The 17980-nt window shown below is 37.9% G+C and overlaps 1 protein-coding gene and 1 long non-coding RNA gene across 3 annotated transcripts in view; one reads left to right on the forward strand and one right to left on the reverse strand.

The window, feature by feature from the left end:
- The window catches only part of snrka (SNF related kinase a), an 80355-nt gene that overhangs the window by 44987 nt on the left and 17388 nt on the right, over positions 1 to 17980 (reverse strand).
- LOC147840126 (uncharacterized) overlaps positions 1866 to 17980 on the forward strand; it is a 402217-nt gene continuing 386102 nt past the window's right edge. The window contains exons 1-2 of one of the 2 annotated variants that reach the window (XR_015511032.1): positions 1866 to 3998; positions 4058 to 6905. This is a non-coding gene — a long non-coding RNA (uncharacterized LOC147840126). The remainder of the gene's footprint in view (positions 3999 to 4057; positions 6906 to 17980) is intronic. The other variant, XR_015511033.1, reaches the window with a different exon arrangement.

Below are 17980 nucleotides of genomic sequence, written 5' to 3' on the forward strand. Positions count from 1 at the left end.
TTAGCAATTAAAATAATTATTAGTAATGTAAACATTAGCTGAGCAGCATACCCTGTAACAATGTCTTAATGCAACAAGATTCACATAAATCCAAAAGATATCCCATAATCAGTACCTGAGGTGACCGTTATGCTGCTGTTCAGAAACCCATTTCTAAAATAGAAATTTCAGGTGACAGTTTAGACAAAAACTTCTGTTCATTGCGTGTAGTGTAGGCTCACTAATCAGGCATGCTAGTTCCTATTGGTGCTGCAATCTGGCAACCTAAGCATTCTTGGAATCTTCGAAGGAGGGGCCGGGTGAAGAAGTGTTTTGAATTAGGAGTGCAATACCTAGTTCAACCACTGAGTGTCAATCTTACATACTGCACTTTTAAAATCAAGTGTATGGAAGGACTTTTGCTTCAATTTCACTAAAGAGTGGCCAGAGGGAATGATGTAGAATGTGCAATCAATTTGCTCAATAACTCAACTCAAGAAAAAGAATATGCGAGGTAAAAAAAAAAAAAGTGGCACGTGTAAACTAGAGCGGGTGACAAGGTAAAATCCAACATATTGAACCTTTAAGACAATCTCAAATCAATCAAATTTTGTGTTCACCTTGTTGTTCTTAAATACACTAAACTTTCAATGATATTTGAGTGAAAGGAACATTGAATTGCACTGCTCGAATTTATAAAAGAACCTGCTAGGCTAAGCATTTTGAAAGCAATGCAGTGAATAAAATCACTGGAAACATTTCTCTGGTTAACTACACCAGACTGCAAAGTCAGTAAGCAACTCATACATTGCTGTGTTTTAATTTTGTCAGTGATCAAGCTCTGAGGTGTATTAAGTTGGCATGACTGGAGAAAGCCCAGAAACATGGATATCCCTAGACATCTCGGAACATTTTATTAATCACAAAACACCTTAGGCATAGAGGCAAGAGCGCCGCTAGGGGGAAAAGTTAGGATGATTCTAAGTAAGAGCCAACAAAGATACTAATTCCCCCAAACCCCCTCGTGAAGTTTCCCAAACTAATTTCGAGAGGAGCACGTGATAGAATTGACTACAGCTGATCCCTATCACTAATCACTAACTAGCCAATCGGATCACTCTAAATTCAATATAAATATACAGCCTAAACTTCATTCCTCATCTTTGTTTTTGGAAAACCCCCCATCCTTCCCTTCTCCCTCCTCCTTAGTTCGGGCTACACGGTGGCTTGGTGGCTAGCACTGTTGCCCCACAGCAAGGAGGTCATTGGTTCAAACACTAGCTCAGCCAACCGATACTCTCTGTGCGGAGTTTGCATGTTCTCCCTGTGTTCGCATGGGTTTTCCCCGGGTACTCCGGTTTCCTCCCACACTCAAAAACTATGCAAAAGTTAAAGTCACAAGCACATACTACAAATTAGCGCCAATACTGATTTATTTGGGGAGCTATCGAGAACTACCTGGGGGCTGTTCCAGAAAGCAGGTTATGTGACATACCCGGTTTGAGAGTAGGTAGGTAGATAACCTCAGTTTTGGTTTCAAAATCGGAGGTAACTTCTGGGTATGTTAAGTAGCCATAGCAACTTACTCTCTGAAGATAACCTGCTCCGGAGCAGGTTATCTTCAGAGAGTAAGTTGCTATGTTTCAGAGTTTGCAGAGTCTAGCTCCAAAAAGATTACAATTTCTATAAGTCTTATTAGTCAATACACATATTGTGGCCTTAAGAAATTAATGGCAATAAAAATAAATGCATGAATGGTTACACAACATACTCAAAAGGATGTTAAAGAGAAGTTTAATTGTTCATTACAATTAATAAAATGGAGGGTGGCATGTGTAATTTAATGAACTAACAAACTTTCTTATTATTTATTTTTTTCTTTTCTTATCTATTTCTTATTCTATATTTCTTTCCTTCGTTGAAGCAGATCTCTGTGTTTAAAACCTCCAGCTCTACCTCTGTAAAGTGCGCTGCTCTTTTTTTCTCACCGGGATTTTCTATGGTGACTCGTGAATTCGGCGATTTACTGAAAATGCCTTCAGGTGTGGGCCGTGCACGCGCATTAACAGGCGGTTATCTTCAGGAGGTTGATTTAACTAACTCTTATCACCTGTTTTGGAACCAACATTCTCGCGGTAAACAGGTTTTGGGTAAATCAACCGAGAGTTTAGGGTTTAGCAGATGGTAAGTTAAACCAGCTTTCTGGAATACCCCCGTGATCTCATATCCCTCCTAATGCTTATTGACCAGGCAGGAGCCTTGGGCTCATCTATCACCGAGCTCAGGGTTCTCTCCCGGGACAGCATGCCAAACTAGCTTAAATAGTCAAGCAGTATCTAAGTGGGAACTCTTGAATTAATTTTCGTCCGCAACATCCATGATGCGGCACCCCTGCATAAAAATGCGTTATGACTTTCACCGATTACAGCTTTTCTGTAATAATGCAGCAAAGTACGAGTTGCTTACCGATTTTGCACTACGGTGGTGAGCAGCAGAGTAAAGTTTAGGAGAAGTGGCTGAGCCCATTAGCAGACATTAAATCAATCGAGCAGTGTGGGTGGCCCACAGACTGAGAAAAATTAGCTTGTCGCAGCCAAAATCTGCCCCGTGAGCCCTGATTGTCAAAACACATGGGAAGTAATTACCAAGTGCTACATAACGTTCGATAACCAGACAGCATTAAAATAAGCCACTGCATGAGCAGTTCGCAGTGGCATGCACTACTTAATCTTAAATCAGAACTTGTAAGTACAGCTGTAACTGACAGGAGAGAGAAAAAAGTTTAAGCAAAACTTCCATTAGCCTTTCAGTCTCTGGGGATGGAACCACAACTATGGTTTCCAGTGACAAGAAGCAAACCTCTTTAACAGTGCCATTTTATGAAATTGACAACACGCTTGAGAAAATGGAAGAGGCATGATTTCTTGTTCGAGCTCGCACAGATGGCAGGGGTGCATTTCTTGGAGGTAATGGGAGATGTTTTATCTGATAATGGCCCCTCGGAGAGCTTCAATCTGCTGTGGAGTGTGCAGCTGTACACCTGAGGCATCGAGCAGACGTGGATATGCACCGTGCCAGTGGCTCTGGACCGCTTTTCTCCCTGCTGGGACTATTCGGCTGTAATGACCTGTACACCCACGGGCCAAGGGTTCTGCTCTGACCACTGACAGGCTGATGGATCGGAAACAAATCTAGCCCAGCAAGAAGACACAGTATAGCCAGAGATCCTGCAGTAAGGCAACCTCTACACTCGACACCAGGGCAAACACACAGCATGATGCTAAATCATCTGACATGCTTGTGCGACCTTTGTCATGTCTGATCTTTAGGTTTGTATTATAGAACTAATTTACAGGGGCACTTAAAAGTTATATTACAGATTGCAGATTTTTTTGATGACTCTTGAAAATTTGCTCTTACTTTATTCACCCTCATGCCATCCAAGAATTAGGCTAATTATTTGTCGTTATTAACCTAGGGTCACCAAACGTGTTCCTTGGGGATTGTTTTATTGCAGAGTTTAGCTCCAACCCTAATTAAACACAACTGAACAAGAGCAAGCAGACGTGGATATGCACTGTGCCAGTGGCTCTAGACTATTTGTTTCCCTGCTGGGACTATTCAGCTGTAATGACCTGTGCACCTATGGGCTGCGAGATCTGCTCTGACCACTGATAGGCTGATGGATCGGAAACAAATCTAGCCCAGCAAGAAGACATAGTACAGGCAGAAATCCTGCAGTAAGTCAACCTCTAAAAAAGGGGTTTTCAAACTGTGGGTCGCGACCCACTAGTGGGTCGCACGGTGAAAAAAGGTGGGTCGCGCATCGTCACATAGCTGCAGCTATATTTACATTGCGGTGAATCAAAACCAGTAGGATTGACGGCAATAACTTAAAAACCTCTAACCCTAAAAATATCTAAAGTTTGTTTCCTACAAGAAGACAAAGCTGGTTATGTTTCACAGCTGTCTTTTTTTTGTTTTGTATTTTTTTCGCTCAACATTACGAGCACTGCTCCGTTTGAGCTCTCGCAATCTGCGTTTAGCCGGTAGAGCTCGCGCAGAGCGGAGCTCTCAGTAAGGGACCGTTAGAAACGTCCTTAGTTTTTTCGGGGTTTTTTTTTGCTCCGTCCTGCATGTTTTATTTTAAACAGTACTAACTTTCTCTTAAATGAGCACAAACAGTTATTAATCGAATGCTTCATTATAGATCTGTGCATTCTTACATTAACACCTTCGTTATCAAACAAATCACAATGAGAGATTTACTAGCTGCTCTTCACTAAATAACTATAGTAACTTTAATCAATATGCAAATACAATCAAAAGTGAAATAGATTTTATAGCTTTATTTAATTTCTGGTTAGGCCATTGATTTTAATAGGTTAAACCTTTTATTTTATTGTCAAGATTTTCTAATGTTTGCTATGTATTCTATCATTTGAAGCTATTTGTTGTCCCGTATTTTTTACATCCCAACGTTGACAGATCGCTAATCAATAAACAGCTATAGTGCTATCTGTTAGTTTTGACATCAGCTAATGTTATGGAAGGGCATAGATGTTATGGAAAATAGTAATAGTAATGTAACTACCCCCATCATTCCTTTCTCAAGCAAATGCGTTAATATTAGATCTATTCACGTTCATTGCATTGGCATATTTATCTGGTGTTTTCCCAGCTTGTAGTAGTCGATCAAAAAGCTATTTAGTTTCTTATGACTATTCACTTGCAGTGGAATTTACTGCGATGGGACGGGGCTTGAAAAAAAGAAGAGTATCTTTTTCAACAAAAAAAATGATCACAGTTACAGCCAGCATCCCACAAAAAGCTCATCGAGCCTTATTTTGTGCATATCAAATCGCAAAATCCAAAAAGCCGCACACTATATATTTTTGACTGCTTTGAATGGATACATTTTTTTTTACCCATTTTTCCATAATAAAATATTATGGTGGGTCTTGAGATATAATTACTTGCATAGGTGGGTCCTGGAATAAAAAAGTTTGGGAATCCCTGCTCTAAAACACCAGGGAAACACACAGCATGATGCTAAATCATGCTTGTGCGACCTTTGTCATCTCTGATCCTTAAGATTGTAGTAAATGACTAATTAATAGGGGTACTTGAAAATTAAATTACAGATTTTTTTGATCACAACTAATAATTTGCTTTTACTTTATTCACCCTCAGGCCATCCAAGAATTAGGCTAGGCTAATTGTTTGTCTTTATAAACCAAGAGTAACCAAACTCGTACCTGGGGGCTGGGGTTCTGCAGAGTTTAGCTCCAACCCTAGTCAACCACAACTAAACAAGTGCGAGCAGACATAGATATGCACCATGCCAGTGGTTCTGGACAACTAGTCTCCCTGCTAGGACTATTCTGCTGTCATGACCTGTACACCCACGGGCCGTGGGATCTGCTCTGACCACTGACAGGCTGATGGATCGGAAACAAATCTGGCCCAGCAAGAAGACATACTGTAGTATAGCCGGAGATCCTGCAGTAAGGCAACCTCTACAATTCAAACCAGGGCAAACACACAGCATGACGCTAAATCATGCTTGTGCAACCTTTGTCATCTCTGATCCTTAAGATTGTAGTAAATGACTAATAGATAAGGGTACATTAAAGTTATATTACAGATTTTTTTGATCACAACTGAAACTTTGTATTTTCTCTATTCACCCTCAGGCTATTTAAAAATTAGGCTAGGCTATTTATCTGTTGTTATAAACCAAGGGTCACCCAACTTGTTCCTAGGGGGCCGGTGTTCTGCAGAGTTGAACTCCAACCCTATTTAAACACAGTGAACAAGATTGAGCAGACGTGAATTAGCACCACGCTAGTGGCTCTGGACTATTTGTCTCCCTTCTGGGACTATTCATTGGTGGGCGTAATGACCTGTACACCCATAGGCCGAGGGTTCTGCTCTGACCACTGGAAGGCAGATGGATAGAAACAAATCTAGCCCAGCATGAAGACATAGTATAGCCAGAGACCCTGCAGTAAGGCAACCTCTACAATTCACACCAGGGCAAACACAGCATGAGGCTTAATCATCTGACGTGTGTGTGTGCAACTTTGCAAAGAACTAATTGATAGGGGCACTTCAAAGTTATATTACAGATTGCAGATTTTTTTATTACAGCTAAAATTTGCTTTTACTGCGGCACTGATATGGTTTCTCTTTCTCGTGTCTTTTGATTCTTAATTTGTTAGTTTATTACACAAATGAGGGTTAATATGAATAATCACTAAACACCGCGCTCTGACACAAATGTGCATGTATTTGACCATTAAAGCGCTCACATTAAGATCGCGTTAGATGTGTGTGTGCTCTGCTGTCTGAGGCTAAGCACGGCGCGCACACACACACAACAGCACGTGCACTTTTGCGCTTTTAAAAACATGAATGATGCGCATCCCGTGCTGCAAAAGTTACATTACAGCACATGCTTTTAGTCATTTTCACGTGGAACTGAGCTTTGCAGAGGCAAAGAGTTTTCACACGTGTACAACTGGAAAGGGGGCGGTACATGATGAAATAATCGTTTATCTCGATTAACGATTTTTCATAATCGTTAAAAGCCAAAATCAAAATCGGATTTTCGATTAACTGCACAGCCCTACTATGCCTTCAAAAAAGATTTTATTTGTGAATTTTTGTTTTAAACTTTAACAGCTACTAAGCACTGACCTAAATATCGCCACCATTGTATTATAAAAAATTCTACTTATATTTGACGAGGTTTGCATTGCCAGTTAGACTTGTTATTTCTTTCAACGCTTTGAAATGATCTTAAATTACAGATTGCAGATTTTTTTATTACAGCTAAAATTTGCTTTTACTGTATTCACCCTGGGTGAATACCGCAGTGCTGTCGCCTTACAGCAAGAAGGTCGCTGGTTTGAGCCTCGGCTGTGTCCGTTGGCGTTTCTATGTGGAGTTTGCTTGTTCTCGCTGCGTTCGCGTGGGTTTTACTCCACAGTCCAAAGACATGTAGTAGAGGTGAATTGGCTAAATTGTCCGTAGTGTATGAGTGTAAATGAGTGTGTATGGATATTTCGCAGTGATGGGTTGCAGCTGGAAGGGCATCCACTGTGTAAAACATGTGCTGGATAAGTTGGTGGTCATTCTGCTGTGGCGACCGCAGATCAATAAAGGGACTAAACTGAAAAGAAAATGAATGAAACCAAGGGTCACCAAACTAGTTTCTGCCTGGGGTTCTGCAGCGTTTAGCTCCAACCCTAGTCAACCACAACTGAACAAAAGCGAGCAGACATGGCTTTTCGAAGTGAGATTTTTCAGGACCACACTCGGAACCAGGGGGTAAGAAAATTTCCCCAGAACACACCAGCCACAACAGCAGCATAGCTGCACCCAGAAGTAAGGAGATCCACAAATTTGTATTTTTTGTCATTATTACAACAAACAAACACGTTTTAATATATTCATAACTGCATTTGTGTTTTACCGTTATGATTTTAAAAACACTAAAATAAAAAAAATAAAAAAATGCTAAATTTCAAACTATAATCAATAATAGCTCCTGTATAGTAGTCCCTCAACATTCTGACACTCGAATACCCTGTCAGAAAAGTCTAGTGGCTGGGAATGAGCTTTTTAAAGTGTCTGCTATAATGTTAATGTTATTTGTGTGTTTGTATAGATGAATATGGCCATGGTGTTAATGCGCAGTATAGTTATGATCTTATTGCAACATAATACCATTATGATAACATGATATATGCTTTCAGTGATTTCCTGAAGATAAATACCAAAAAAATAAAGCAACTGGAATAACTACAGCAGTCGCGACCGTCTGATCTCATATGAAACAAGAGATATCGATGACTTATAATGACTGATATGATGTATGATATGTAATATATATATATAATGATATGTTGTAGTGCTGTCCCATTTCTTAGGGGTAAATTTTGAAGCCCTTCCCCTTAGAACTCTGTTTCAAGGGCCAAGGAGAAGGGGTACAAAAACAGAATTGAGATTGGGCCTAAGTGTCCCCTCAAAAAAAATTAAATAAAAAAACTGTCCAGCAGAAAACTGCTGTATCTGTAGCACAGAGAAAAAGCATTAATGTTTCAATGGATGAGTCTGATGCTCAACTCATCAAATCCAGAGCAATTCAATCTTTACATGATGTGAAAAGACCTTTATTTAGCTGATGGCTTAATTCTGCCACTTAACACAGGATTATTATCACAGTAATCACCAAGTTATTGATAAACCATGCCTTTGCCTATTCGTCTGAGAGAGAAAATGTGGCAAATGTTGATCACAAACAAAGACAACAAAACTCTCATCGAAAAACTGACATCGCAACAACAAAAAAGACTTTTAACGTCTCATTTTTACGACATCAAAAGGATCAATCTGAACAAAATAAATCAAACAACTAATTTCACCGTCTGAGCACTTCAAATGTGAATGCGACAGGACAATGCCTCAAACACACTCTGTCCAGACAAAGACTAATGGGGTTATGGCCAAACAAAGAGCCGCTTTAGAGTAAGAATACATCTGTGGCTCTCTGTCTGTCAGCTGTGGATGAACTTCAAATGCAATTCCCTTATAAAGAAACAATGGCTCTGCACAAGAAGTCTGCAGTAGCGCTGTTGCAAGTCATTAACAGATGCTGTGACTGGAGTGCTTGACTTTGCGTCAGGCCCGCAGATGCAACTCTATCCGCGGTTTCTTGTCACATTGCATTTGACAGCAGGGCTCTACAGGTCATTATGCAAAAGTAGGCTTATTTTAACCTCGGGGCTGGACAATAGTCAAGCTTGGATGCATCTAAGACTATTACACAACCTTGGCGCTAGAAAACGGCTGCAATGAACATCAAATATTTACAACATAATGTAATCCAAGATCAATTCGCGAGCGTGGTGTGCACACATACCCAGTATTCTCGATATTTATTTATGGCTGTGGAAAAAATACAAAAAAAAGTTCCAATCAATCCACTTAAAAATCTCCATAAATTCAAAATGATGTCACTACAGCTATCGAATGCTCTAGGACGTTTTTCAGAATGTATGAAGAGTTTCAATCTTTCATCTGTGTGAAAGTGTAAGCCTGCTTCGCTCATCCACATCCTTGATGTCTCCCAGGTTTTTTTTTTGTTTTTTTTCTCTGCATGCTGCTCTCCTGACTGCTGCATACATGCATAATGCGAGTGGAAATCAGCATGCTAGACCTCTGGGGTTTTGTTGTAAACTAGAGCTGTCTATAATTCAGCTCACATGGAAAACTGCAGTGACCTAATATTCTCAACAATGAATTTGATTACAACAAGAAGGTTGTCAGGCTTTATGGTGTGCAAAAAATAAACTGATTTAAAAGTAGATCCGGCACAGTACCTCCGCTGTGGGAGCTTTTAGGAGTAACGTTCATGCTGTCATGTTGAATGTGACAGATGAGTTTAATCAGCACGCAGTGATGGTAACATGTGTGACATAGAGTGAGGGGTGCGATTTACATATTGATGTACATACACTCACCGGCCACTTTATTAGGTACACCTTACTAGTATGGTTGGACCCAATGTGGCCTTCAGAACTGCCTTAGTCCTTCGTGGCATAGATTCAAACAGGTACTGGAAATATAAAGTTCAGCACACTTCTGCCTTCTATTTGCGTTGCTCTGCAATAACACTTCTGAAATGCTATCTGGCAGTGGGGTTTCTGTGTTTCTCGGAGTTGTTTCTTCATGGGTGTTTAAAGTTTACACTGGAATAGCGAGAAATGTTAACTTACAGTAGAAGTAGCCCAAACCCACTCATTCAAGCAAGAAAGAGGCGGGAACCGGCGGACGTACAACCACTTTAATTATAAAGCAAACAAAACTATCCATCTGGAGCTCTTCCATGGGCATAGATACTTGTTAAACCAGCCTGATCTCACAAGGAAACGTAACTATTTTACATTTTGTCAATTTAGTGGCAGCTCAGCATTGTGTTTTCTATTGGCCATCGGCGATGTACGATGGCATTGTCTATCGGCCCAACCGTAGTAAACAGAAAAGTTTCCATCTGGAGCTCCTTCACGGGACTTGACACTTAATTGCTCCATCGGGACTCGAAGCACTCAGCACCGCCCATGCTGGTCACCGCTACCAAGCTGACCAATCCATATCCAATCCAATCCTTGTGCTTCGCATCGTTAGGACATGTAGTCGAGTTTTTTGAGAGGTGCGCGTTAGCATCAGCCGTGGCAAAAGCTATGCGACTGCATGAAGGCTGTGCCCGACGATACGCATGTGCCTGATGCAGAAGTATAATTAGCCTTTACTCCACCATCTACCGGAAGTCCCCTATTATAATGTTTCTTAAATGTAAAACTATAAAGATGGCGCTCCATCCTTGGTGGGGTGGGAATTTGATGAACAGTGTCCTACCTGGCCAAAATATGGGAGAAATCTGTGGAAATTGAAAAAATAAATCCACAAAATAGCTTGCTTTCGCGTAAAGTTGTGAACCTATACTGGTCTCACGGTTCGGTTACGATTATCATGCCTTCGATTCGGTTCAATTCGATATCTCGGTGCATCGACGATGCTTTCCATATACAGTGTTATATTTTAGGGGGGAGGCTATAACAAGTTGTCTGTATAAACACACAGACATACAGTACCACACTGTCTCTCATTCAAACACATACACAAACATAGACAGCACCAAAGAAACAAACACACACACACACTTAAGCCCTCGCAACAGTGAGAGCTCGCGCTGAGCTGAGCAGAAAAACGAAAAAAACGAAGCACTTTTCCGACGGTCCCTTACTAAGAGCTCCTCTCAGCGCGAGCTCTCCCGGCTAAACACATATTGCGAGGGCTTAAACGGAGCAGTGCTCGTAATGCCGAGCGAAAAAAAAGAAAGACAGCTATGAAACATAACCAGCTTTGTCTTTTTGTAGGAAACACACTTTTGATCTTTTTAGGGTAAGAGGTTTTTGAGTTATTGCCGTCTATAACTGAATGTGTGTCAGGAATATCGAAAACAAAACTAACTGAACCACGCTGCTTTCTGGCGCTCCCCTGGATATACAGCACCCTTAGCATTTGCCTATGGTGCCTATGCCACGGACCGGCCCTGAGTTGGCTGAGTGTTGTAAATACTCGCACTCACCTCCCTTGCGGCATAGGAGATAAATGACGACAGTACATAATAACCGGTTATGATTATTAATGAACCGATACCTTATTGTCCGCGTCTGCATCGCGGTGCACCGAAGAAACAATTAATTTTGACCCCTACTTTCTCGTTTAATTTAGCAATCGTCACAAAATCCTGGAAGTTCTGATATTATACTTGCATTTATGGAGATTGGGCCAGGGAAAACATTGGATGAGCACACACAAACTGGCCTATTTTTGTCTCACTGAACCTGGCAGCAAAACAACATTTCCTAATAGAGTGGGACACATCAGTACCCCTACACCTGGAGTCTTGTTCTTGTGTGCCGATGTCAAGTCAGATGAGGGATCTGAACGAGGGCACATGGTTTCCGGAAAACCAGACACACCTGGTTCAACAGCGGCAGCAGGTGTTACCATAGCGACCAGTGAACTGTATTAATAGCCCTCTGGGTGGACTTCGCCATTGTACACCCGTCTTAAAAAACGAAAAGAAGGCAATCTAAAAATAGTTCCTTCATTTCCTTTAATCCATCTCTCAAATTCAGTTCACTCTCTCTCCAATGTAAAGTGCCAGCACTAAAACTGAAGACTGCGATATGGGAGGAGAAGAGGAGGTAGAAGAGACAGCCCACAGCCTTCCCCTTGTTGTGAAGCCTCTGCAGCAGAAGTGACGGGACTCACATAAGCGTGCAGGCAGCATATGTGCCTCGCTGGTGCTTTAATTAGTGATTGGGGATTAGTCACTTGGCAACTTTCACTGGTGAAATAACTGCACCAGTTCTCTCCAGTCGCCAGCTTCAGACGTCCCATAGAGGAGCAGCGTGGTGCTCCAAAAAAAAAAGTATGCACCATTTACTCTTCAAATCCATTTGTAAAGAGTCCTTCATTGCTGACTAGCCTAATGCAGACGAACAATTCTCCAAGGTTTTCAAAGTCATTGTTCAAGTAAACAGTCAACAAAGAAAAATAAATTAAAAGCACTGAGTGGTTATCCTTTTCTTATACCAACATAGTTTCTTTATTAATTAATGACATAACAGACAAGGGGACACGTCTGTTAGCTTAATGCACTGTCAGGCCTAACGCAGTGATCCGTTTTGACAGTTCACATGGATACCTCACAAGATAAGAATTTGTATTTGACTGTGTTCACACGCACCGCCGTAAGGCATACCATAAAGCTACAGGCAGTCTTCATGAAGCAGGAACTGATAGCTTGAATGCAGGCGCCTGACAGACAGACAGTAGCTCAAATGTCTGTATTCTGAACTTCCTGTGGAAGAACTGGTATTGTTACTTTTACTATAAACAGTATAAGACTAAACCTAGATGAACATTTTTCTGGAATAATGAATGATATTTTTAATACAATAACAGTAAACAGCTGAACTGCAACAAACTCTTTTTTTACATTGATAAAGTTTGGTATTTTGATGGTTGGTGGGATTTCACCAAACAGGACACGTTCCTGGATCAATAACCATCAGCATTAAGGGATACGTTTAAAAATTATTTGGTTGGTTGTTCATTTATTCGTTTAGTTGGTTGGTTGTTTATTTGGCTCGTTGGTAAGTTGGTTGTTTGGTTGTTTATTTGGTTGGATAATTGGTTGGTTGTTTACTTGGTTGATTGATTGTTTGTTTGGTTAGTTGGTTGGTTGTTAATTTGATTGGCTGGTTGTTTATTTGGTTGGATGTTTATTTGGTTTGTTGGTTTTTGTTTGTTTATTTGTTTTGTTGGTTGTTAATTTGATTGGTTGGTTGGTCGGTTGTTCATGTGGTTGGCTTTATGTTAAGTTTGGGCTCACAATAAGGTGTGGATTACATTTTCAAACAAAAATGGTGTATTAGGATCAATATGGTAATCTAGCATTGCAAGATACTCTTCTACATAGAGAAGAGGGTCTTACAGTTTAAAAATTATGACTTTATTAGTCATTTGGCTAGTTGTTTATTTGGTTGGTTGCTTGTTAAATTGTTTGTTTGGTTGGTTGTTTAGTTGTTTATTTTGTTGGTTGGTTGTTTATTCGATTGGTTAGTTGGTTGTTTATTTGTGTACTTGTTTATTTGTTTATTCGGTTGGTTGGTTGTTTGGTAATTTGTTTGGTTGGTTGTTTATTCGTTTGGTTGGTTGATGGTTCTTTATTCGTTTGGTTGGCTGGTTGTTTATTTGTTTGATTGGTTGATGGTTGGTTGTTTATTTGTTTAGTTGGTTGGTTGTGTATTCGTTTCTTCTTTTGGTCAGTTGGATGTTTATTCGTTTGGTTGTTTATTCATTTTGTTGGCTGTTTATTCGTGTATTTGTTTGTTTGGTTGGTTGGTTGGTTGGTTGTTTTTTAGTTTGGTTAGTTGTTTATTCATTTATTTGTTTGGTTGGTTGTTTATTCATTTATTTGTTTGATTGGTTGTTTAATCATTTATTTGTTTGGTTGGTTGTTTATTCATTTATTTGTTTGGTTGTTGGGTTGTCTATTCGTTTGGCTGGTTGGTTGGTTAGTTGTTTATTCGTTTGGTTGGTTGGTTGGCTGGTTGGTTGGTTGGTTAGTTGTTTATTTATTTGGTTAGTTGGCTGGTTGGTTGGTTGGTTAGTTGTTTATTCGTTTGGTTGGTTGGCTGGTTGGCTGGTTGGTGGGTTGGTTGGTTAGTTGTTTATTTGTTTGGTTGGTTGGTTGTCTATTTGTTTGATTGGTTGGTTGAACTAGATTTTAAAACTATTATATTTAGAAATGTGTTGGAAAAAAACAGAAAATCAGGAAGAAAAATGTACAGGGGGCTAATATTTCAAAAGGGCTAACAATTCTGCAGAAAAAAATATACTTTAGTTTTTTTTTTATTTATCCAATTATTTTTTACTTAAATTGTTATACTCTGTTTCAGCTTAATCACAAACACTGATTGTTAATAAATAAATAAAAATAGCTCTATTCAATGACTTTTCCTGTTTTTGTTTTTAATGCTGTAGCATCAATTTAGTATTGGTATCGTTTTAAAGCCAAAATGTTGGTTTCGTGACAACAATAATATAGTGTACGTGCCATTTCATGATGCTCTGATGAAAGACAGCTCAAGATAAAGGCATTTATAGCAGGTGTGAGACGCTCTAGGAGGTAAACCTGAAATCGGAGAACATTCACACACAAGCTGCACTTCAGCCATCAGCCTTTATACGTGTCTTTGGCTCATTTATTTCCTTTGGTGTTGGTTTCAGATGACTGAATGGCCAGAGATGTAGATAGCCACACATGCACACACAGAAGACCAATACAAGCTGGAAAAAACAAAAGACTTTCCTCTTTTATCTAATCAAGGGGAACAAGTGGTGATGCAGCACTTTTTAAGTACTCTGGTGAAATATTGCCTACACTCAAAAAAAAAAAAAAAGACGTTTGCTGTTTGTTCAAACTACCTAATTAATTCTGAGTCTTTTTAGCGGGACAAGTTAATTGTTTTATGTTTAATTCACTTAATTCCTTCACATTGTCCCAATCGATTGTGTGAAACCATGCATATTTTTACATTGTAGTTGCTCAGACTTAAGCAATCAACCAAAGCCAAGATTGAATTTACACACATCCTTCTTCTTCATCCTTACACACATCTTCTTCAACAAATGTCAACATTGCAGAGCCGAAGGAAAACACGGAAAATTTGAGCTTTGCAGTAAATAATAAATATTTAAGATTACAAGGACATGATGTAGATGCAACTAAGTCACTAGTATACGGAGAACACTTAATTAAAAACAACTTGTTATACATGCTTCTGTGATCCCATTTAATTAGAAGGGGACAAAAACTAAATCCGATATTTTATACAGAAGCACTTATTTGTTTAGTCAGAGGAATGTAAGTGGCTCCTGCACCCTGGAATAAAAGCCCTGGGATTACATAAGAGCATAAAAATGAATGCATGCAACTAATATTTTAAAAACTGGTTAAGCAAACAGAGCTAGACAAATATTACAATCTATTCTTGGCATTAGAGGGTTTCTGTAGACATTCCATAGTACTCTTTAATCAACAGAATAAAAAAAGAATTAAACAAATTAAACTAGAATTTATTATATATATTTTCAACATTTTTATTGCACTTTTTCCAGATAATGTAGAAACTTATTAACATATATGAAAAATATAAGTCCTATCAGCAAAGAGATTACATGAAACAAGGCTCGAAATTGCGAAAAAAAAATATTAGACCAATAGTTAATTTTGAACATGACCAAAACATATGAACTGCTTACATCTGTTACAGGCATCACTTCTGATCAAGGTGAAGTCTAATATTTATTTTAACTGCTATCATTTCAAACTTTACAGGGCACCTACGGTGAAAAACCTACTTTTCAAGCTGTTTGGACAAACATGTGTATATATAGTGTATAGACCTTCATATTGGGGTGATATAAACACACCCAGTCCTTTTTTCAATTTAACAACATAAAAAGGGTGAACCAATTAGAGCGGTTTTCCGCAACTGCAACTTTACGTAGGAGTGCGGTTCCCCCGCCCACCGAATTGATTGACAGTAGCGTATAACATGTCCCGGTAGTCACGTGTATAATCATATCAACAAGAGAAGACGAGCGCAAAGCAAACTGGAATAAAAGATCTGTTCAGTTTTAATTTTTTTTATTAGTTTTTCATCAGCACAGCTGCGTGTCAGAACAATTATAAAAGAAGACGCTTCAATCCCGGTTTGTGGATGTGAAATCAGGTTTATTTTGTACATTAACATAACAGATATCCATACAACAGTGGAGATTAACCTGTATCCTGTCACATATGCATGCAAAAAGAGTGCAAAGCTAAACGCGCGCTGTCTGTCTGTCTGAGCATGTGTATTGGTGTGTGTGCGGGTGAACTTTGTAACGACATTGTGTGTGACTCATTGTTAAGTTGACTCATCTTAACACAACAAATGCATCAAATACTCATTGGTAAAGTTTTTTTATCGTAGTATTTCTCACAAACGCGACATGAGATCTGCTTCCTTTATGTCTGTTTGTTGTCTGACGCAGCCGAGGAAGGACATTAAGGGACGCTGAAAGGCACATAATAACGGTGGGCGGAGAGGACTAGCCTTAAAGGTGCAGTACAACAAAACAGCCTCCTGGTGCAAAAATGTATAAAAAGAATCTTATAAAAGGTATAATAAAAAATCTGAAACCTAACCTAGGTGTCCTTTAACAAACCGGTTATTCTCTGTAGTACAAGTGTTCAATTGAATTCAAGTAAATGGCTTAAATAATACAATAAAAATAAATTAGTCAAAGATAAATTTGATGAGGCCGAAATCATGCTCAAACCGGTCAAATAAGAAAGATAAAAGATGTTCAATAATTATATATCCATGAAAAAAATAAATCACAGGATTACATACATCTCAGTGATTTATATTTAGACCTATGTGAAGTATAAAAAATAAATATAAGGAATCTTAATGAAATATAAAGCTTTGAGAGAAAATGTATTAAGTTGGGTCACTTTCAAGAGTCTCCAAATAAACTCTGTAGATGATTTAATTATGCTGAACATGAATTCCACTTCTCATCAATTTTATGAAGACGGAGAGGCCAAGGTTAGGACATCTTGGCATGTGTTTCCATTACTGCACAGAGCTTTGCATCCATTATACTTGGGCATGCTCTGTATTTCCCCCGTTTTTAAGTAATTGCCAAGTGAGCAATTCAATATTTCAAGCCATTGCAGGTATTAGTAGCAATGCTGGTAGACCAATTAATTCAACCTGAATTAATGAAGAACAAAATAACATTGTCATATTAGAATACATTTACGCTCTTGCCGCCTTCGGTGTCAATGCACATTTATATTATATTATATTATATTATATTATATTATATTATATTATATTATATTATATTATATTATATTATATTAATTATATTATATTATATTATATTGTATTAATTATATTATATTATATTATACTATATTATATTAAATTATATTATATTACATTATATTATATTACATTATATTATATTATATTAAATTATATTATATTATATTATATTATATTATATTATATTATACTATATTATATTAAATTATATTATATTACATTATATTATATTACATTATATTATATTATATTAAATTATATTATATTATATTATATTATATTATATTATATTATATTATATTATATTATATTAATTATATTATATTATATTATATTATATTATACTATATTATATTAAATTATATTGTATTATATTATATTATATTATATAAAATTATATTATATTAATTATATTATATTATATTATATTATATTATATTATATTATATTATATTATATTATATTAATTATATTATATTAAATTATATTATATAAATTATATTATATTATATTAATTATATTATATTATATTATATTATATTATATTATATTATATTATATTATATTATTCAATCATTTTCTTGTTGGTTTAGTCCAACTTATCCAGCACATTTTTACACAGCGGCTGCCCTTCCAACTGCAACCCATCTCTACAAAACATCCACACACATATTCACACACACACTCATACACTACGGACAATTTAGCCTACCTAATTCACCTGTACCGCATGTCTCTGGACTGTGGGGGAAACCGGAGCACCCAGAGGAAACCCATGCGAACACAGGGAGAACATGCAAACTACACACAGAAATCCCAACTGAGAAAAGGATCGAACCAGCGACATTCTTGCTGTGAGGCTGTGAGCCTTACCAATAATTTATTATATTATATCATATCATATTATATTACCAAAGAATTTGGTTACAAATAGGATGAAGCAAATAGAAGTATGCATAGGTGATACA

This window comes from Danio rerio, chromosome 16 (assembly GCF_052040795.2).
Source record: "Danio rerio strain M-AB ecotype USA chromosome 16, GRCz13ab, whole genome shotgun sequence".
Classification (NCBI taxonomy): domain Eukaryota; kingdom Metazoa; phylum Chordata; class Actinopteri; order Cypriniformes; family Danionidae; genus Danio; species Danio rerio.